Source organism: Ptychodera flava, chromosome 17 (assembly GCF_041260155.1).
Source record: "Ptychodera flava strain L36383 chromosome 17, AS_Pfla_20210202, whole genome shotgun sequence".
NCBI classification, from domain to species: domain Eukaryota; kingdom Metazoa; phylum Hemichordata; class Enteropneusta; family Ptychoderidae; genus Ptychodera; species Ptychodera flava.
Window position 1 is genome coordinate 9,583,318 of NC_091944.1, and position 23,257 is coordinate 9,606,574.

General features: G+C 35.5%; 1 protein-coding gene across 22 annotated transcripts in view; it reads right to left on the reverse strand.

Moving 5' to 3' along the window:
• Positions 1 to 23,257, reverse strand: part of LOC139115358 (regulating synaptic membrane exocytosis protein 2-like) — a 164,254-nt gene that overhangs the window by 112,162 nt on the left and 28,835 nt on the right. For 2 of the 22 annotated variants that reach the window (XM_070677422.1, XM_070677421.1), the window contains exon 1: positions 4,898 to 5,046. The exons of the other annotated variants lie outside the window; for them this stretch is intronic. The gene's annotated coding sequence lies outside the window, so the exon portion shown is untranslated. Of the gene's footprint in view, positions 1 to 4,897; positions 5,047 to 23,257 lie in introns of those variants that run through there. 22 annotated transcript variants of the gene reach the window in all.

Consider the following 23,257-nt stretch of genomic DNA (forward strand, 5'->3'; position numbering starts at 1 on the left):
CATCTGTTATCTGGAACTGTGCTTTTTAATCTGTGTCATCTTGTTATATTTTATCTATTGTGGAATATTTGTTTTGAGGCTGTGAACACCACAACGCATTTCCATTTTTATATTGGATTAATAAAGGATAATAATATTAATAATAATAATAATATGGTGTTTGTTGCTTGTGAAGTAAGCACATTATGATACAATATCAAAGCCATTTTGTCAGTAAATTGCAAAAAACGAAAAAAAAGTGTGACAATTTCAAATTGCACATCGATGTGATCAATCAAGATCTGAGTTCACCTTTGGCAAACATGCTATGTATTTTAATCAAACTATTCAATATTCTCGACATCTGTGGTTGTATTACACCTCAACCCAATGCAAGAAAATACAGGACGACACATTTCATGCGGCAATACACGTACAACTGTTGCGAAAGTGGTTTCAACAAGCATTAATGCTACGGCCATTCAGCAAGCCCTACAACTGTGAGCAGGTGAGTGTACGGTTTGCCACAACCCTGCACAAGGGCAAGGCGACCTTCAAATCACTGGTTACCACAGCAACCGCCTCGCTATTAAGCCCAGTAATGATGAGGATAGCAGTTTGTGCACGCTGAGTGCCTGACTAGTTACACTATGGCATCATATAGCACTTACTGCTTCAAATACAATACAGCCAATACAACGTATGTACATGTCTGCATGACAAACAGTGCGTTGTAACACAATAGAGCCCATGCGCACAAATGATGTAATAAATATGAAAGTTCACGGACTCCCTCCCTTGTGCGTTTTTCAAGTATGAATATTTCAAATTTCTTGTATTTACACCATTTTATAAGTGATTAAACTGCAAAAATTGCAAAAGTACCCAACAAGGAAATGAAAATTTTGACAAACAGTTTAACGATCATATATAACAATTTCTATATATTTTCTCAATTCAACAGCTTCAATCAGACAATTGACATATCACTGAGATAGGCTTTTGTCCATCTGTTTACAAGCAATGGAAGCATGACTGAATAAAATTTACATTTTAGATGGCTAAGATAAAGTCCTCATTAATACTGGTAATTATAATTCCAAAATCAATCTTGCCAATATGTACATGTAAATGACTAAAGGTTAAAAGTCAGGCATTTCATAAACACATCATGCGTGTGTGAATCACAATCCACAATCACAATACACGTGTCGTATCCAAGTTAAACTATAAGTACAATGGTGTCATCAACAATAAATGGGAGATTTCACGACAGTTTCTCCTAACAAACGTAGATGTTTGCATACGTGTAGTTGTGACAGGTTGCATAGATTATCTCCTCAACACAGTAACTATAACTCCCTGGCTATAACTCAACGATGCAGCGTTCAAATAGATTGTAAATCTGATTGGTTCTGTGGCGATTTTGGAAATATCAACCGTTGGCTAGGTTATGATGTCCACTTTTGAAAAATTATGGCGACAGCATATATAGCTGAGAACCAACCAAGGAAAACCAACTGGTCTTTAAACAACGCTTATACACCCACACACTTACATGTACATGTCAGTACACTTGAATAATATACTATCCGAACACTTAAAGTCTCTGTAATTTAGGTTTGTCTCTATAAAAATTGGGGTAAAACAAAAAAAATTCTTTTGCCATATTACATTCTATAGATGTGTGAAAATGACTCAGCTAAAATCTCTTTAATCTGTATCTAGTCGATGGCATAAACATCATTATGGGATTATACCGCCATGACATCTATGGCTTGCTTTGTGTGACAAGTCGAGATAGTGAACAGCTTGTTGCTATAAAGGATGCTGATATTTTGAAAACTTGCATTGGTAAAATGGTGTGAGATCATAGCCATTAATGTTTATCAGCATTGCCGAACCAGACTAGTTTTACCCAATGATAAACAACTCCGCATACAAAAACAAAATTACACCATCTGTGTAATGTTTATAGGATAAAAAATACGTGCGTCAATTCAAAAGAAAAAATTCGTAGCTGCCCTGATACCAGTCAGGAATATGACGTCACGTCAGAACACCATGTGGTACTGATGACTTCATCACTATGACTGTCGTGCTGCTGAACACGACAATGTCGATGATCGATGACTGAAAAACCACTAAAAAACCCATTGGCATAGGCGAGGAAAATAAGTATACACAGAAACCTTTTGTCAGGTCTACGTAAGAGCTGTAAATCTTGGTATATAGAAAGAACAAAGGAAATGATAGATTATTGGCCTTGAAACTACCGGTACGGTTTACTGTACTTTTTGTATGGCACATTGTAGAATTCTGTATTTAACATACCGGTATAATGTCCAATATGGCCACTGTTCTGATGCATATGGACAGAGGACTTACTCACGCAGAGAAATTTTCAGTAACTAATAATTCTCTTGAAAAGAATATATTTTAAGAAGTCGATTTTTGGATGTAATATGAATGGATTACCAATAATGCTAAATGTACGTATATACAAATATCGGTTTAATCATCCATGTAGACCTGTGCCACCTATCCACAAATTAACAATCTGAAGGTAACTTCTCTTGTCTATGCTTGTGTACACATCATGAAAAGATGATGAAAACAGGTTATGGCAAAACACTGTTTTTCACTGACTTTGCAGGGTGGCTGGTGATAGGCCTGGTAGAAAAGGGATTCATTTAAACATGTTATTTTAATACTGATGATCGACACTGAACAGTGAAACTGTGCAGATGACACAAAATCAATAAAACTCTGATAGCTTTTCGAAGAGAAGTTTGCAGTTCAGTGACCCAAAGAATAGAATTGATTGCGATTTCAGGTTTGTTACTAAATATAGCTGTATGAGCTCAAATATGGACAAAGCTGCCTAAAATTCAGACAAATTTTGTCACTGTATGCGCGGCTGTTGTTGCAGCTTGTTGTCCGAGCCATAAATTCATGCCAATAAAAGTGACTTTTAGTAGCCATTGAAACACTAGCGAGTTTTATTTTCCTCGTTTACGCAGAAAATACAGACAAATATTTATTTATGCATATAAATGAGAGAAAAAAAATGACGTCATTTGCGATCAGTGCTATTTTAGGTTCCAAAGAAAGAACACTTTTGTTGCCTTCACATTTGTAATCTGAGCTATGGAGTACAGACAATTCCTAGAACTAGCAAAAATGATAGAGTGTTTCAGTGTGGTGGTATATGCCTTGCTTCTTGAGAAATCCTTAGAATAGTATTGATCAGAAAAGTGACATATTGCCTTCTGAGCAATCCACTCAAAATTCAAAAAATTTGTAAAGAATCGGATTCCATTCCGAAGGTATAAAGAGAAAATGCCAACTATATAACTTACACGTAGTTCCCTTTGCTATAAAATGTCTTTGCTATAAAATAACTTATAAGTTATGACTGACAATGGCTCATGAACCACAGACATTATTTCACGATCACAGTCTAGAGTACACATCTCACGATCAAAATCTTCATCAAACTGATCTAAAAAATTCCTGAATTTTGAAACTATATGAATCAACAAGGACAGTATCATAACAAAACTGCGTTTACATTTAAATGAGGACACAGCTACAAATTGCAATAAAGAGTTCATAAACTTGTTCTTGCTAAAAACACTTCTAAAATGGTTAAGCTATTGGTCGAAAGAACCGCAAATAGCGTATACCTATGGATGAACACTATAATGCAGGCTCAAAAAATCAAACACGGAAAAATTACTTTCTAATGATACTGCAATATTGTCCGTTTGAAACAGCCTTGAACAGCTTAGATTGTAAGTTCTAGTCCCCTTGATTATACAAATTAATACATCTCACTTAATTAATTGCAAAAAACCTGATAAATTACTTTCAGTGAGACAGGCCCTTGTATTGAACTATTTTATCATACTTGTGGGACCTTCCTGACAATGTCCACCAGGAACTGAATGTCAACAATCAATATCAATTAGAGTTGTTCATTTTCTGTATTTGCAGCAAATGAAATAGCATCAGTGTTAACAGTACTTACAATATTCTGTATCATATTTTCTTTGTATTCATCTGATAATTTACAAGTACCAGTCCTTCAAGAACGGACATATGTTCTCAAGCATCCTTGTGTGAGCTAATTTTACAATTTTATCATCAAATGAATTACTGTTCCAAATGGAGGCATTTAGTTACCAGTATTATCATAATGTGTTCCACGGTTTTTCTGATTGCACCTCAACTGGTAAATGGAATGTTGTAGATGAAAGCATACTGGTATTTACTGACTAAACCAGTGCTGCAACAGATTCAAAGTAGGTGAAAATACAGAATGCAGGTTTTGGCCCATTACGGCATTTATCGACTTCGCAGATGGATGAATTGACAAGCCTGGCTGGATGAGGTGTAAGCTTTAGAAAGTGATAGTACTGCGACATTGTATACTGTTAGCTATACTGTACAATCTTCAGTGCTTCATCACACTTACAAGCAACCAAATGAGAGCAACAAAATTTTAATATATTATTACTAATTTGGGTTCTAAAGTTATTTTCAATTACTATGGCAGTACGAATACTGTAGAGATGGTACATGTATCAATGGTTCAACCAAGAATTATGATGAATTTTGAGAAATGTAATGTGTATGATTACTTTCCCTTTTTGAACACTTTTCATCAAAAACATCATGCAACTAGGGCTGTTGCCCGTATCAGAATCTCCATTCTTAGGGGGAAAATACTATTAATGCGACCGGAAAATTGATTGATCACACGTAAGTTAGTGCTTAAGTCAGCCTTAAGCTATGGTAAAACCATGGCATTACACCTCTTAGCACTGAGAGCCTATGAAAGTCTATTGCGGTATTTTCTGCACAGGCAAATTGTTACTTTTTGATGACATCAAAAATTACATGGAAAACTTACCTCTGGATCTGAGAACTAATATCACTATACACGTATGTAACACAAGTAAAACTGTACTGTGGAAATTTTATCCTCTTTCAGACATACATCAGTCCCAGCCAGCGGGACACAGAGAAACTTGGTGAATGCACAGAGGTACATTTAATATTGGGTGGTCTGATAAACCATACAGATTTCAATGATGTGATAAAATTAATTTGGTGCCATATGTTGTTAATATTCAAATGAGGAATCTAAAATTATACAATGACACAAATTTGTTGCAAAGAAGAGCCTTATCAATTATCATACATATGCAGATGCAACTTATGAGAGAGGCCAGCGGCTGGTGAGCTCTATGCAAATCTGCAACTACCTGGGGACTTGCACGCAGCTAGCTGTACAGGTAAAGTGAAACCCCTCTTGACTCTTTAACTTCTGAGCTTGTAATATCAAACTCTTTAAGCTTTTAATAGAAAACATCTGCAAGCATGACTGCACTTCAAACAAATGAGTCTAGATGAACTAGCTGACAAGAGAAACACGGTTCTAGGAAGTTTTTATTCTCGCACAATCAACGGGGAGAATCGTTACATCCTGTTCATCTACAGCATTGAAAACATCACCCAGATGGTGCAGGACAGTGCTCTTGCTACTAAAGCAATAGCCCTGCTGCAGGAGTGTGATAAAGAAATGTTGCCAGGTGCTCTAATATAGCACTTTTGAAATACAATTTTGAAAGTTCGCAAGTTGCTTAAAAAAATAATTTTTTCTGTGTTTTAATCATTTTTATTTTTTCTAAACCCGATAATCCCTAAAATTATCTATATGCCTTTGCTTTGTATGCTAGCTGAATGGACAATTTTAGCTCTGTTATTGTTAATTAGCAAACATGAGCTATCATAATATCTAATAACACATTAGCTTACTTGACACTCTGATGTATAATTCTGAATTTATGTCAATATTTAGATTCAAGAGATTGAAAGAGATCTACACACAAACTGCAGACAAAAAAGAAACTGTGCTGTACAGTGAATAGTCTAAGGAATTGTTGTTAACTGAAGGTAAGTGACAACATAGGAAAATGTGTACATGAACTGGTATGTTCCACTTGCGTTATCAGAATGTAAGCATGCACATGTACCGGTACCTTCTGGGCATAATATCACACTCTGGAGTACATGTTCCAATGAATGCTTTATAAGTTTCTGAAGAGGTATTCTGAATTTGTACTTATCCCTTTTATGACTTCTCAATACGGTTTGAGGACAACAACTTCAGTAAGTAACAGAATGGGAAAACGAAATGTCCTACCTACCTTAACAGAATGTCTATATGTACCTTCTGCACATGATGTCAAAATCCAGAGTACATGTTCCAATGAATACTTTGTAAGTTTCTGAGAAAATATTCTGAGTATGTGCTTGGATGTAAGTTATATCTGACTTTCTGTAAGCACAGATTGAGGAATAAACAATGCACTGCACAGGAACATGCAGGGATTATACGGTAGTATCTGAGCTTTTCACATGATTGATGGTGCTTTCACTTTTAAATGGGGTGACATAAGTGAATTTTCTCATAAATGATATTCTGTTCATAGGAATCTATGCAAACTTGGAATAAGCTTTCATTTCACAGTGTATTATACTTCTATCCCATGGTGCAATATTTAATGTGTTATTGGATGATAACACATTGGCAAAGAATACACATTTGTTTTGACTGTGATGTCTTCGCTAGGTGAAGTTGTGAGTTCTTATCCAATCAAAAAATCTACTGAATTGTATTGGACACAACATGTATTAAGGTATGAAAAGTTTGCATGATACCACATCAACAAAATATTTGCATTTCTTTCATCATTTCTCCTTCACATGTAGGTTCAAATGGCCTACAAGGAGGCCTAGTACAAGGAGGGTATTATATGTAAGAGATGTATAAAGTCTGAACAATATATCCTCTGGCACCAGGATCGAAGTGAACACAAGGCTTGTTCATGCATCCTACTGTAAAATCATATAACCTGCGCAGGTAGTGGCAATGAAAAAGATTGAGAAGTCAGTCTGCCTTTATGTTTCAAATTGCATTTCAAATCTCTATTTATGTGCTTTGAAAACATCTTGGGGTTCATTGACCTTTACAAATGCATACCGGTACATTTTGGTGCAAGGAACACGTGCTGGGATATGTAAATGACCATCAGGTGAGGACGTGATCGGGGTCACACACATCAGACCGGTTGATTGTTAACGTTGAATTATTGATGAAAACAAGTTACAACAATTCTTGAAACATCTACGCAATGCAGGAGGAATCACTGATGAGCCTATCACTGTGCAAGCTTGGGCATTCTACACTTTTTTCTATCGTATATTTAAGCATAAACACTTGATATTTTTCTCTTAGTTATCTATGATTAAAGTAATCTTTTCATACTGAGAGTGAAATTTAAGTGGAATGTCTTGTTAGAGTTATTATGGACATTAAAACAGCTTCTTCTCTGATAATATTCAGCATATGCATTATGAACAGAATCAAAAACTCATCACATGGGTTTTTAGTCAAATTTTAAATATGGAAAGATCTGAAACTTCCAATCGTTTCTAGGCAGTATGAAAATGTTTGTATCGTGTACAGTGTTCATGTGTGCTACAGCATACATAATGATAGATCAGAGTATACTCTGGGTGTTTAATGGCAAAAGTACTGAAAGGGTCTCTTTTCACGGCACAAACTGAAGTACCACAGCAGTGAACAATCAATAATACAAACAGAGCGGATATACCGGTATATAATTCCTTGAAAAAGTAATGTTCACAATGAAAAAAGTACAGAATGGGGTTGACATGGCATCAGCAGTCCTGCTTGGTCGAGAACGACATCTGGTACAAATTAATGTCATGCTGCCACACATGTATTGATACCCAAGGACGTACATGTATGGTCAGGTAAATGCTAGGTCTTTTATATGAGTGTTTGGTGGCCGTCTTCATTTCATTAGAAATTACACAAAGACTTGTGTCAAAGTTACAGTACCAGCACATAACCTACACACAACCTTAGTTAATATCAGCATACAGTGCTGCCTTTACCAAACGAAATGAGTTCTTTCTTATAGGTACTGGTAGATCCTATCGAGTGTAGATTACATGTAGCAAGCCAAAAAATTAAATCAACTTTACTTTCATTTTTGAATATGTATTTCACAATTTCTTTTGGAACCCCTCAAGGATCTTGACACTTTAAAACTACAGTATCTACACTGTGAAGGGTACAAGGTATCCAAGGTAAACGTCACTTTTAACTTTTGCAAAGTCAATTCTTAGGGAAAATAGTGGTTGTATCGATATGTACATGTACTGGTACTTACTGAAAAACTAAGTCATTAAAAACATTTCAATACCAAATTTGTACTTTTGAATATACAGTATGCTTCCACCGGTATCAGTATACCAGTAGATTGCCACTAACAATCCATTTTCCAATTATTCATGCAGTTTGCAAGTGTGCTTTTGGAAATCAATAAAAACATGTTTCATTACAAATTTGACAAGAAGTGTTTAATAGCCACACTATCACAAGCTGCTCATGAAAAATATTAGATAGAGCAAATGTGCAACCATCAAAAAATCTCCATCTGCATTCAAAAGAGACACGGGTTCGACGTTTGAACATCAAACACACTGTATCTTATTTGATAATTGTAATATAAGAGGAAGAGCGCCCTCATACTTTGACTTCACCTTGTAAGACACTGAAGGCAAGTCCTTACACAATTATGGCTAAACAATCAGCCGATTTTGCCAGATTAGTTGCTGACCTATATCTATCCTACACCCACATACATTGAATTGATAAATTACATTTTGCTTTGCTGCTTGCTCCTCTGACCCCACCTAAAATTTCCCAGACAGACAATCCAAATTTCAGTCCGGGCAGATCAGTCTATTCCACAGTGAGCGAGGGGTGACAGGTTACGTTCTTATGAAATAGGATGATTGGAACGTTGAAACACAATGTAATCTACATCAGAAGAACACGCTGTCTAAGGGAAAAAAAATTGCTGACGTCAGTGTCTGTTCAAACTGTTGCCATGACGCCACTGAAAGGAGAACGTAGTGCTAAATATAGCAGCTACTTGCTATGCACAGAGTGAGCTCATTAACATGCTATTTAAATGCCTGCAAAAAGCAAACGACACAAGTTTGAAGTCCCCAGCTTGCTTGAATTTCACAAAGCTTACTTATGCAAACAGATTATGAAAGTCAACACAATTTCTGCTTTGGAAACTGATTTCACTTTTTATACTTACACAAGTACCGTCTGTTGACCTTGAAATGAAAGAGCAATATGGGGAGATTGAAATACGACTGTTTTCCACATTTACTGCAAAATGAAGAGTTATTAATTGTTATTATGAAAATCTTTCTAGTCTGGTCAAATACTGGTTATTTCATACAAAACCTAACACATTCTTGCATGATACTGTTCAGAATCTGCAAATGCTGGTTTCCAACACCTGTAATAATAATTTTGTATGTTTGATACAAATTCCAAGATTATCAGTTGTCTCTGCCAAAAGCAATACCAACCTATAGTCCAGTACACATACAGACAGACAGAAGCTCTCACAAATTTCGCAAGCAACATGAGATACATGTAAGTCAAATCAGATGGCAAAGACACTTTACTCCTGTGTTGATCACTTTAATTACAATATCCCTATGGCATCCGATAAGAAGCTTGACAAAGACATACCGGTACATCATGAATATCTCAATGCCTACCGGTACATCCCCAAGCTCCACATCCACAAACAAACGTCCATAAAACCATTCTATTGAACACATCAGAACTCTACATGATTATTGCATCTCCCAATGGGCTTGAGTTTAAACACTGTTTTACTGTACATCAATGAAAGTATATTTCGTAGTGAGTGAATGAGGTCAGATAAAATTTTAAACACAGGAAGTCAAATACCTGCCCAGGTTCCTGAACTGCTATGGTGTTAATATTCACACAGGCAGCTAAACAAACTGCAGTCTGCCAATTTTGTTTTAATTTTCCTGGCTTGAATGAGTATAGTGCTTACCAAACATACCTCACATTTAACCCTTTGAGAGCTGTAATTTTTCCTACCAAAATTTTGATGCAACATTTTACCAATTTTTATAAACTTTTCTGTAATTTTTTGATAATTTTGGACCAAATGGACATCACTTTAAATGGCTGCACTTTTTTATCAAAATTTAGGGGAAAATCTGAAAAAAAACCCTGACCAGATTATATTTTATAAAGGCGACAAAAACTGAGTTTGGTTCTCAAAGGGTTAAACAAATTACAAAATCTGCTATGATGTTTTTAGAGAAAATGAAATTCACTTTGAGTCTTTCTTCTATGATATACCATATATGGTGGCAACTGTGTCATAGATGGCTTGGATGAGATAACTACTCACTTACACACAGAATTAAAAGTTAACTCTAACACATTAAAAGTATTGCTACATTGTTGCTAGTTTATGCATAACATTTTACTCTAATGTATTTATGGCTCTGTGCTTTGTCTGTCAAATGTACACAACTTTTAATGTAAATTTTTACATGGCTACAAATGATTCCTGAATTTGGATAGATGTACAGTATACAGTATGTCAGCTCAAATATATAGATACTCATATACAGACAAATATGATTGCACAGCACTGCGCTAGATTCTGAATACATTTTGATAAAATTAGATGATTTTTATATAGAATGAACCTAAACTTTGGAGCAGAAATTGGCAGTTTTAGTAATGGCAACATCTCCATGTCAAATTCTTTCTCAACCCTGTATGATTTTGTTTTATCATTTGTTCTTACTTGTAGTTTTTCCATTTTATCTTTGTTTTGAAAGATTCAGAGTGCATTGAGGCATTATACTGATAAGCAGAATGAAAAAGAAAAAAAACCAGGAAAATCTGGTGTGATTTGCCTGCCTTGATACCAAACTGAAGCTCTGTTTTGAGATCATAGGCATGATATTACAAGTGATTATTTGGAGAAGGCTTGTCAATTCCTGATCATAGGAATCCATATTTTATTTTTTTATTTCTCAAAGACTTAAAATTACATCAACAGTATTAAACACCCATTTAGGCCAAAGAAGCATCTTTAGTATTACAAATTGAAGCAAAATCTTGTTGTGACCAATATCGATATTTCAAACAAACAGACACTGATAATAATATTCAGATTGCTGAATAGACAACCTACGATTCCATGGATAATAAATCAAATAAAATACACCGTGTAGGTACATGTGGTAGTAGTATATCGACTGTAAGATCACTGAATATTTTTCTTACTTTCAACTACCTGAAATAATCTGTGAGCAACCACTCAGGAGAGAGACCTATAAAGATGCCAATTTCTTTTGCATATTTCAAAAAGAATTGTAGTAAAATACCCTCTTGAACCAAATTACCTATTAATACTTTTCTTATCGCACTTTTGGCTGCCTCATTTTTCCCCTACTGGTACTTTGGTCTCATTAGGGGATTTAAACTGATCAGTATTGAATATAATGGCACAACTTCCTCAAAGGAAAGAACAAACAGAATATATTGATCAAACTCTACAGCATCAATATGCCACAAGTGTAGCCATTTAATTATCCGGGGACAGTTAACAGTCTTTAAACCATCTCGTCGGCAGTGAGAAAATTAGAAATCATCAACAAATTAAATGAAAACTGGGGAGCTAATTTAAACAGTCACAATGAATTGAGCTTTGATGGCCGATGCCACAATGTAATTTTAGATTGTCCTATTAAAGCACAACAAAGAGACGAGCTGAGCTGTTTCGAAGCACGTTGCCATCTGCACTCTAATGCAAGGGGCTTGGATAGCAAAGAACTGGGTTGTTGAACTTTGTGAGCTAGGTTTTTGATATTTCAGCTGCATGGATATCGCGTAGCTTGCCAGGATGCGTGGGTGGGGTGAAAGAGTAGCGGTTAACGGATGATGCTGACTTCCCCGTCGTAATTAGAGGTGATTAGCAATCATTATGATGGAACAGGTAGCAACGACTCGCCCTGAATTCCTGATGAACGGACGTGTTGCAAGTGTGAAATGCATGCTCTTGTAGCATCCTACGCTGACTATGAATACGATGAGGGCAAAACGGAGTTAACAGCTAGTTATCACACTTTACTCAAGCTGACAATACCACAATGTAGCAAGAATTGTCAAAACTTTCACAACATGAGGAAGTGACAGAAAAGGTGTTATGCATCATAGTGAATCTAAATTATATTTTTGAAAATTTTGAAATATATTGTATTCAATTCATTGAACTGTCTTGGTTTTCCTTGTGTCTCCCGCTAATGATGTTTTGCGAGTTTTACCACAACGATCACTTCAGAACAAAATCTGAATTGTGATTGAGTATCATGCAATATTTACTTGGTTTCCATGGCACAGGGTCAGTGCAAATTTGTGCGCAATTATGGAAACAGAGTTAAACCCCTCCTCAAAATTGTTTATCACGCTGACGTTTAAATATCCATGGCCCTGAATATGTATCATGTTACCTCAGTGTCGCTTGGAGGAAAGGATGGTACAAACCAACAAATGATAATGGTGAAGAGATTTTGCAATCACTACACATGCATCATCCATCTGTACATGTGTAACAATTCTCCCTTTCACCCATTTCCCTGTACATACATCTGATTTTACAAACCTATTGAAAACCATGGGCATATTTCACACTATGGTTGTGAAAGGGTTAAAATACAATACAAACAGAATTATCAACAGCAAGTTCACAAAATTGAAAAATAATATATTATCAAGAAACTAAGAAAAACACAGACAATTTTTAATACACACTGTTTCTGTTCTGAGCATTGCTTTTATCCATGTGGGCAGCATTGTGATTTCATCTGATTAATAAATACATAATGTAAGAATTCCTACAGACAGAAATGGAATTAACATAGACAAACAGAATACAAATACCTTTATGCAATGATACACATACGTATACATTATCAATTTATCACATATTGTTTTGTGTTACATGTTACTTTACATATAAATCTATGCCACTATGCTACCGAAAAATTACAATTTTAACTTTTTTTGTTTTTCAAAATGTGTTGCTTGTAATGATAATACCAGTGTCTTTTAAGTCAATCCTCTTTGAGCAGCGATGTCACTTTGACGTGAGCACAAAAGCTATACCATACGTCAAAATCGCACTGCCACGAAAATAAAAAATGACAAATAAAGTTGCCAGGAATTCATCAGAGGAAGCCGTAAAATGGCATTAGCGCTGGTTGGAAGATGAAACTATCTATCACACCTGTGAATCATCAGCAGTTTCAACCACACCATAAATCGTACATAATTAAATTTTGTGATGCCTGCATCAATTTTCAGGGCGGTTTACCAAATGGGATAAATCATATTCTGATTGATAGGCATGATAGGCAAATGACATAAAAAAGGCGAGAGTTCTCAAGTAAACAAATACTATGTACGACTCCGACATTTGCAGCATTTTCATACAATACAAAATTACTGTCTTATATACATGTACGTGTTAAAAAAACATCAAGTTTTTTTTACAAATGAATAGACCAATAGGCAATTAAAACTATTTATTGATGGGGAGACAGAAAGTTTTTAATTTCAATAAGCAGGTTTTTGGCACAAATTGTCATTTTTGTTTCAAATTATTTCAAGAAAAAGTATCAAAACAATATTATATTTTTCCCACTAGCATTGGTAAACAATGATGACAAGTACACAGCTGTAAATCATACACACTTTAAAAGCAATTACAGAGATTATCATTGACCCATTACGATCTACAGAGTGGTTGAACTGTAAGATGAAATTGTTCATGTTGAGTATTTGCAACACTTCTCAAGGTGAAAAGATAGACAAGTAGCATGCCCTCACTGGCAGTGTATGTGAACCTGCCATGGTGTCATAATCCACGCTGACTCAACCTCAGCCGACATATATCCTGACATCAGCTGTTTCAACGACTAACATGGCAACACTGTCAAGGTCAAAACACAGAAATCAAATAGGAACTGCCAAACCCACCCACTGAGCTCGTCCCCGGAGTAATGATTCTGAACTATCTGATTGACTGTCAGATTGTCTGTACTTCTGTGGCAGTGAACACCATTCAAAGAACTAGACCTAGGAAACCAACCACAAATATTTAACGCACTGAACAAGCAACCTTTATTTTCATTGCAGACATGGCTTTTTATAATAATTTTTGCCTATTACACTGTTAAGAAAGAGACAGCTCATGCATAATATGATATGGCTGCAAGTGTAACGATGGTGTTTTGTGAACTGACAACTCATTGTAGACGGTCAAATTCCATTCCAAATTCTTTACATAAGCCTAAGCAGTGTTCTAGATGAGCTGATATTTCATGACATACAGAGGAATACACAGTTTGACTCAAGATCTTGTAAATATTACCGGACATGTATTGATACACCAGTGGGGTGAATTCACAGGAATTTCAAGAAATTCTGAAGTGACTCAAAGAGTTGATAACTCTTGAAAGTAAGATGTAGATGGCACATAACAGTACCTGTAGATACAATCAAATTGTGCATGCGATAATATCTAATTACACTTATTACATCAATTGTTAAAGTAAGTTCTTATCATTGCTTCTGCTTAATTTTTGCGTCGATGTAAAACCCACACCCTCAGATGTCAAAAAAAAGATAACATTTTGACTTTGCCTCAAAAATATTTCACAGGCAATAAGGAAAAAGCTGCATACACAAACAGGCTAGATGATGAACACCTGGTGATATCATGGTGCAGGCAATGAATGATAAGACATTTGTAATTCATGTCTCCTGTAAAAGTAGATTCTGGTACTAGGCCAGGTTCTGTGAAAGTATTCAATATGTTCACATTGCAGTACTTACACTGGTACACTGTATATTGTCTTTTACTTCCAAAAAGGAAAGAGATTACTGACTTGTAGATTGCTGTCCTACAACAAATGCATTATACTGAATCAAATACATTACCTCAATGCAATGCTAGTGTGCCAAGACATAACCTGTTCAGTGTCATGACAACTTGGTCACATGTATTAACACACCTACATGTAGTACATTACAAGGAAACTTGTCAATGCTTATTCAGAGTACAGGGCCAAATTATCTTCCCGCAGATATACCGGCACATACGGGTATGCTTGCTTTTTCTAGAATGCCTTCCATCGTAAATTAATGTACAAAATAATTACCCTTTAGCTAATATTGAATTGTAACGTGGCCTTGGTGTGATCCCATTAGTTAACAGGTTTGTATATAACTGTATAATCCTGCCCACATCACATTATCTTCATTATAATGATACGTCCATTAAGCAAAATATACAAGACGTCATCCAACCATCCTCATACGCCAATGACGTTTGTCGTTTCAACTGGACAGGATCACAACTTCATTGTGAGGTTCCTTATACATATCATAACATCAATATTTGATAATTTCTAATGACCGAGTTCTAATATTTCTGCCCACTGTGGATTTGGCATGAAAGGACAAATTACAGGGACTGAGGAGATTGACTAAATTGGGTACACCCTCTATTGTCATGATCGACAGCCATTACCATCAGGTGGTCAAATAGCTAATGATGTAACACTCTAGATTACACTTGACTAGGTAGCGCCCCATCCTTTACTAATAATTAGCCATGCCCAATATTTGGTATATCCTGTTATTTTCATATTGACTGTGTTCAAAAGGGAGAAATGTAAAATAATTTGCTAATTCAAAAATGGTTATTTGTAACTTTCAATTTTGGGCAAAGCGAAGGCAGCATTTTCTAAAATAAACACAAAATATTAACTATCATTTTGAATTTCAAAAATGTGAATCATTTTAAAGTAACTTCGTTCTCCATCAATCAAAAGAGTGAACACAAAATTTAATGTCATTTTCGGTGCTTGCCTAAATGTGAAGTTTTCTTGGCTACAGTTGTACTTACACAATCACACAATTGTAAATTGCACCATTTCCGTTGTAGAAAATGACTGGTTTATAACATACTAGTGGCTAATTCAAATTGTAGTAACACATACCAACATACCGATATTATTTCTCTTTTTATCTATATCCTTCCATGTTTTGCAATAGCTGACGATTACACTTCAACACAGTGCTTCAGACATTCATCAGGTTAGTTTGAAGGCATACACTATAGGAAACAGAAAAACACCCACAGAATCCCAAGGCAATCTAGCTTACAGCCATACAGCAAAATACATGGCAAAGACTTTGATGAGGTTTATAGCACAGAAAACTGATGGCTTGATATCCCAAGAGGTAATAAGATTCACCTTGACTTTGTAAGGCTTTATTCTATATTTGTTCAATAGCTATTTCCTTGATTTACTACATCCATGCCTCATACTAGAAGAATATACGCTTCATCATCTTGTTTCTGCCTGCAGATGCGACTCAGTTTGCCTTTGTTTTATCACAAGGGTATTGGAACGATACTGCTCCATGACAGTCCCCTTAGGTTCATTCTTTTTGAAGAATGCATTTCTCAAAGACACTTGTCATATTTCATTTCCACACCAGTGAAGATTTCTCCCAGAGTATGGGCGAAGAGGCCAATTACGGAATTCCACCCTTCCGTGCACCGTCATCCATGGCAAATGACCTCAGCAACAATAACGTAGCTAAGTTTCCCTGACGTGTGCCTATACTGTCAAATACACACAGGTACTTGTAGTAAACAAGGGCAAGGATACAGCATGCATATTGAGAAGACAAACTCACTTCCTTTTTATTTTGTTTGCTTACTTTCAAAGCAGAAAAGGGATAAAAAACAAAAAAAAAATTAAAAAAGTACTAATTGCATCCTGAAAATCTGAGAACACAATATGCGAATAGCTCAATGCTGTTACAAGTAATTGGTTTTCACAACACAGGTTCATGTTCCTCAAGGTCGTTGATGATGTCACGGCGACAGGAAATTGAACAGCTTTCATCTTGACAGCAAGTTCAACATACATCAGTATATACACACATACACTGAAATTCATCTTATTGATCAAAATCTCTTTACTGTTGTTTAATGGCTTTCCAAGTTAATTGCTGATTACTCCTCTGTGGGTGTGACTTGATGTATCTCAGCTCATCTAAGGACAAGGTCACAAAGTTGTTCAGATTTCTTGAAAGCATTTCATCCAAAACTAAACTTTTCGGCAAGATGTAAAGGTATGATGGGATTTAGAATGTCAAAAATCCTCAATGTTAACTCTCTTAAGTCTTGGTTCAATAGTTAAAGCAATGGTGATGTCTTCTTTTCGTAAGAAAGAATTTTTTAACAGGGAAAAGACAGGATAAAGATAGAAATGTTCTGTTAGCTTTATAATAAAATGGTGAAAAAAACTTATGGGCAAAAATTAGAATCATTTATAAAATTTACTTGCTGCATTTCATCCTGTCAGACGTACTATGTAATAATAATATATATATATATATATATATATATATAATATATATATATATATATATATATATATATATATATATATATATATATATATATTATTTTATAGACACACACATACAGTCTATCTACCAACATGTTCACAGATAGACTCATGTAACCATGCCAAAATGTACACACTGTACAACATCTGATTCTGGAGAAGATCCATAACACTGATGGCAGATGTGTCATCCTTTGGCATTTACACGACACTTCTGCCATTTCACAGTGTATGAACCGCATTAACATCCCAATCTGCCACACCGTGATACAAACCATAAACCAACACAAATCATGCGCAAAATTTATGAGCACTATTATACATCTTTTTAATTTGGATATTTTTAGACATTGCGACAAAGACTGAATTATTAATGTTGCCAAATTGCATTGTCAGCTTTCAGGAAATACATGTAGATTAACCTTTGTACAGAATAAACTGACACCTTTTCTTTTTTAATTTCGGGTAACCTCTTTGAACATCATGTTTTTCTTTGGTAATCATTAACTACAGTATCTTAGAAAAGAAAAGAAATTCATACATCTTGTAATGTGACTTAATTATTAATGTTTTCCGATCACGTAGTCCAGCATGAATAATGAGTTTCTACATACACATACATAGGCCTATAAAAAGAAATTGACATCAAAATTTCATGACATTTCTGAAATTTTTCTGTCAGTATGACTGATATCTTTCAAGACAGGGCAGCATAAATGAATAATTGATGGATTTAGTATTTTCACTCACCATCTCATTATAAAGTACAAGTTTTATATTTTGGGTGAGGTAAATAAGGTCACAATTCTTCACGTACACATCCATCACCACTGAAGTAGGAATTTGTGAAAAAATTTGACTCTCTGTCTTGAGGTTTACGATACACAGTATTTGTAGTGGACAGTATCAGTGAAGAGTAGCTATTGAATTATGTTAACAAGTCGACAACAGCTGTAATTGCTAGTTTTCATTAGTTTTGTTCGATAAAACAGAATGTACAATTTGTCTAACACTCTCCTCATTGACTCTATTGAAATACAAAAAATGTACTACCTTTGCCGACACAATCCACTTGTCTGGACTAAATCTGACAAAATTGAGCCTCACAGACAGATTTGAAAAGATTTTGAAGACATGCAAGTACTAAGCTGAATGTTACAGATACAAAAAAATACTGGACATTTACACATAAAAAGAAACAACCAATTCAGCTTTTATTTTCTTGATGAGTTTTGAAGTTATACATACATGTATGATAACGTTTATTGGTTTCAGATTTCATGACAATTTAATTTCGGGGCTTACATGTACCTGTAGGTATGATAAGAAATATCCCTTCACTATTTCCATTTGGGCACGACTGCCATCTTCTCAATACATTACTATGGGTAGAACCATCCATGCAATGTTATACAATTAATGTCGAATGAGTGTATCAATGAATAAAATAGTTTTGACCAGTTTACGACAGCAAAAATGTGCCGAGAGGGAAAAAATAGCAGGCAATATAAGTTAGATAAATTTACAGGTATTACTCTAGGAAATGAAGTACATGCATACATGAAATTTACGATCTACACCATATAAATGGAATTTACAGTATACTATAGATGATTCATGTGTGTCTGCAAGTCACTATAAAACGTAGCGAGTATGGTCTAAACCATGTCAGAGGTCAAGACATAACCATGTCAGAGGTCAAGACATAAACTGACAGAAAAAAAGAAAGATATACGGATAGAAGGCCTAGAGTGTAGTATGATTCCACTTTCAATTCAAAGACAACTTGATCAGTACGAATGTATCTTTATTGCGTGAGATATCGCGGAAAAATGTATGTCAGTCTTCCTTATAGGCAGACGAAAGTCCTCGGAATTTCGGAAGCTAAATGAAATATGGTTTATCCTTCCAGCGTGTTCACTGCGCAATCAGTTTTTAACCAGTTCACTCTCCATTCCCTGTAATCGGATTCACATTTGCCACAGTTGCATGTGGGCCAATACCATGGTCGTGAACGGGTTCACGATACATTCACACACCAGTGACGCTATTTTATGAATTACTCATCAAAAACGGTCGTCTGTAGAAATGAACTGACCTTTCCAACACATCAGACATTTTTTTTTAATCATCGTAATGTATTCAGCGCATGCAAGGAGTTATTAATTGGAAGATATCTTTTGATCTGTGAGCCTTGCAAAGTACGAGTACAGTGGGATCACCCATCAACCAACTATGAATAGTTAATTTTATCGTTCTCAGAAGAAAAAGAGCGCACCTGGGAGAATACAAATGTACACGAGACGGCAAAGAAAAGGCAGGAAGTGAAATGAAGGAAGGATATAGAAGTTAATGAAGGGGACACCTCAACAATGAATGGATTGATGCTGCAGGAAAGTATCATTGCTAAAGCATGAACAATTGAACAATTGGCATTCAAGGAATCAGACTGGAATGAAATGATTTATGGGGAGGGGGACGAAAAAGGGACGGTTGGAGATAGAGCAGACGTTGCTTTTGAATACAAGCAAATGGGTAAAGCTATAGATACTTATTTTGCCCACCAAGCCCTAAAACTAATATAATAACTTGTGTGAGAACAAGCACAATACAAAGAAATGAAAGCAATATACTGTTTCAGAAACTCTAATTTTACTGCATGGGCTAGTCACATCATCATTGTGTAATATACCTTTAGGATATTATTGGCATAAAATAATTAGGGTCACCATGAGATAATGTACACTATACAAATGTACTTTATTTTTGTTCCGTGTAAGAAATTATGTCATTCTCATTAATATAGCCTGTCTCATTCGAATCTAAATGTTTTGTTACCAGATATCAACCACCATTCCAACAATATTATCCCTAAACTTATGTTTAAACACAACTATGTGTGCTGTGTACTCATACCTCAAGACAGCCAATCTAAAATATGGTATTTTGAAAGACAACAATTTGGCGCTGTCCGCATTGAAAATGTATCACAGGAAGTACAAGCACTCATGCAGAAGACACCTTTTCAATTTATTAGCCTTATCAAAACACACACTACTTCACGAAAAATGTCAAAGACGAGACTTGTTTGCTAGCCTCGCATTGAGCTTACATTTACCCGATACACTTAAATCTGCTCACTTTCCCTTTCCGTGATCTTCCCCACTGGAGTAGAGAAACAACAACGGGTCAAGTTCTGCCGAGTGATAATGATGAGTCGCCGGCAGTTCATTCGTCCATTGCTTTTAATACAAAGCTGCTGAATTATTAAAATGTAAAGGAAACGATCAATAGTAATTCTAGCTGTGAGATATTGACTCAGTAAGATCACGTCACATGCAGAATATCACTGAATGTTCTGTGTATAGCCTAATGGTAAACACTACCTTGTTAAAAACAGCTGTTAAACTTCGCTTTTTGAGATAAAAGTAAATACTAAAGACACACAAGATACACATAACACTGCCATATTTGCACACTAAAATAAAAATAGTAAGTCTACCAGTAAATACTAAACCAATGTTTTTCGCTCTTTTATAAAAAATTAAACCAAGTTCTGCTTTGCATATTTTTCTGATAAAAATATTCCTACAGGTAAGAAATAATATATATCGTATTTGCCATTAAATTCTGGGGAAAATATGATATGGAAATGTGAACTTTGTGTTTCTACTGTACATACATGTAATACATGAATCACCACTTCAAGAAAGGTCATTGGTCAATCGTGCCATGATTAAGATGAAAAATCACCGCTGTTGCAAACAGGGCTCTCGACCCTTTGAACTTGTTATTATTTATCAGTAAAACATAAATCTCTTTGATGTTAAATTGTGTTATATATGTTTCACGTACAAGAGTTGAAGTTCGACAGTACACTGGAATCTGATACAAAATATTTGTAAATTTTATGATCATCTGGAGAAGAAATCTTTATTTGAAAGATGTGTGCCGAATTAATTTGTACATGTACGTGGAGTATTCGGATCAAAACTAGCTCAGAAATTTCACATATAATGGATATGTAATGGCAGCATGGAGCCCTTATCCGGGCAATGGAACACGCATATATTAAGTCTGATTCGTGTTGTAAACTTCCAAAATATACCCGGTACATGAACCACAACTTTAAGGGTAATTTTCTCTACTACATATGGATGATTCGAAACATATACCGGTATGCCACTTTGAGGAAAGTATACACGTTGAACAGCAAGAGCAATTGGCAATATGATATAATATGGCACGACGTTTCTCATTCTTGACATTCTGCCCTATAGTCATTATCTCAAACATTATCATTAATCTGTATAAATATCAATATTTGCATAAAATGTCACACTTCCCATTAATATTGCAGCATGACACAGCATGACAATACAAGTCTTCTCTAAATGTCAAAAAAACACCTACCATCCCTCCATCCTCCCACACTGACTGTCAGGGATAATTTTTCAAATCCAATCGCACGGGAGAAAAGCACTCCGGTGGAATATATCACTGAATAAACCTTTGGTACTTGTTATGTATTTAAAGTTTAATAGCCCTGGGAATCGACAATCACTTTCACATCTGTGTGATCTTTATTTCTAAATTCTTTCTTGTAATGTATAAATATTACAGATACATAAACCTACACATGTACCAAATCAACTGGTCTGTTGTTGAACATATCGCTGATACAAAACACATCATTCTAAAAAAAAAACATTAAATGTAAATTTACAACATACTGACATGTAGTCTTTCTATAGGCTGTCTGAACAACATGTATCATTTTGAGATTGCTCACTGATATCATCATTTTGCAAGAGTAAAAAACAGATTGACATTCATCATACCATACATGTAGCAATGAAACATAACCTTAATTGATGGATTTTACAAAAAAAATGCAGTTTTTAGAATGATCATGTATTGATATCCATCCTAATTAAGATTATATAATTTGCATTTTTATCTCATTTCTACTTTGGATCATAGTTCAAATCTGCAAAGTCAAATTAGAGGCCAAGCCATAACTTTTGATGATTTTGTCACAATTTTTTAAAAAAGGCATGCAACTACAGTTTTTTGTTCTACTCCTCCAAAGATATTGAGATGAGATTCACAGTATACTGCTTGTCAACTCAGTCTGTACATGTGTAAAGTGCATTGTTATTGTTGACAAATGAATTCTGGTCCAGACTAGCATTCAAATGTAAACACTGACATCATATTTTACTTGAAAAGCTAAATAGTGAGTGTTAACATGCATTCTAGGGAAGAAGAACTACTTGAAGTTGATATACTGAATATAAAATGGAGAACAAAATTATCAAAAGTTATACAGTAGTTACTGGCCAGGGCCAGGCTTTGACTAGTCTCGCATGCCAGACCTCGAACCTGCATGCGACGCGAGCGGCGAAGCCGCGAGCAGCGAGTAACCGCAGGTTACGAGGTCTGGCAAGAACCAACTGCTCAGGAATGTGATGACGTCAAAAGTGGGCTGTCTTTCCTATGCTAATAAGTATAACTTTGGACCACCGCGTACAGACGGCCACAACGCATTTTCAGTGTACTTGTCCACCACGTTTTACATATCTGTGCCGAAAAAACACTCAAGCAAATATCTACGGCGAGAATTTATTTGTGAGGCCATTTACCACCAGCTCATCGGCAGTTGAATGGGGTCAAAATCTAAGCTTCGTTTGAACGGAGCAAAATGAAAAAGCAAAACTCCATAGAGGATGTCGACGATCAACTAAAATGCAATCGCAAGCATTGATTGAAGCAAGGCCGGAGCAATCTTAAAATTAGAGATTGGCCATATCTTGTC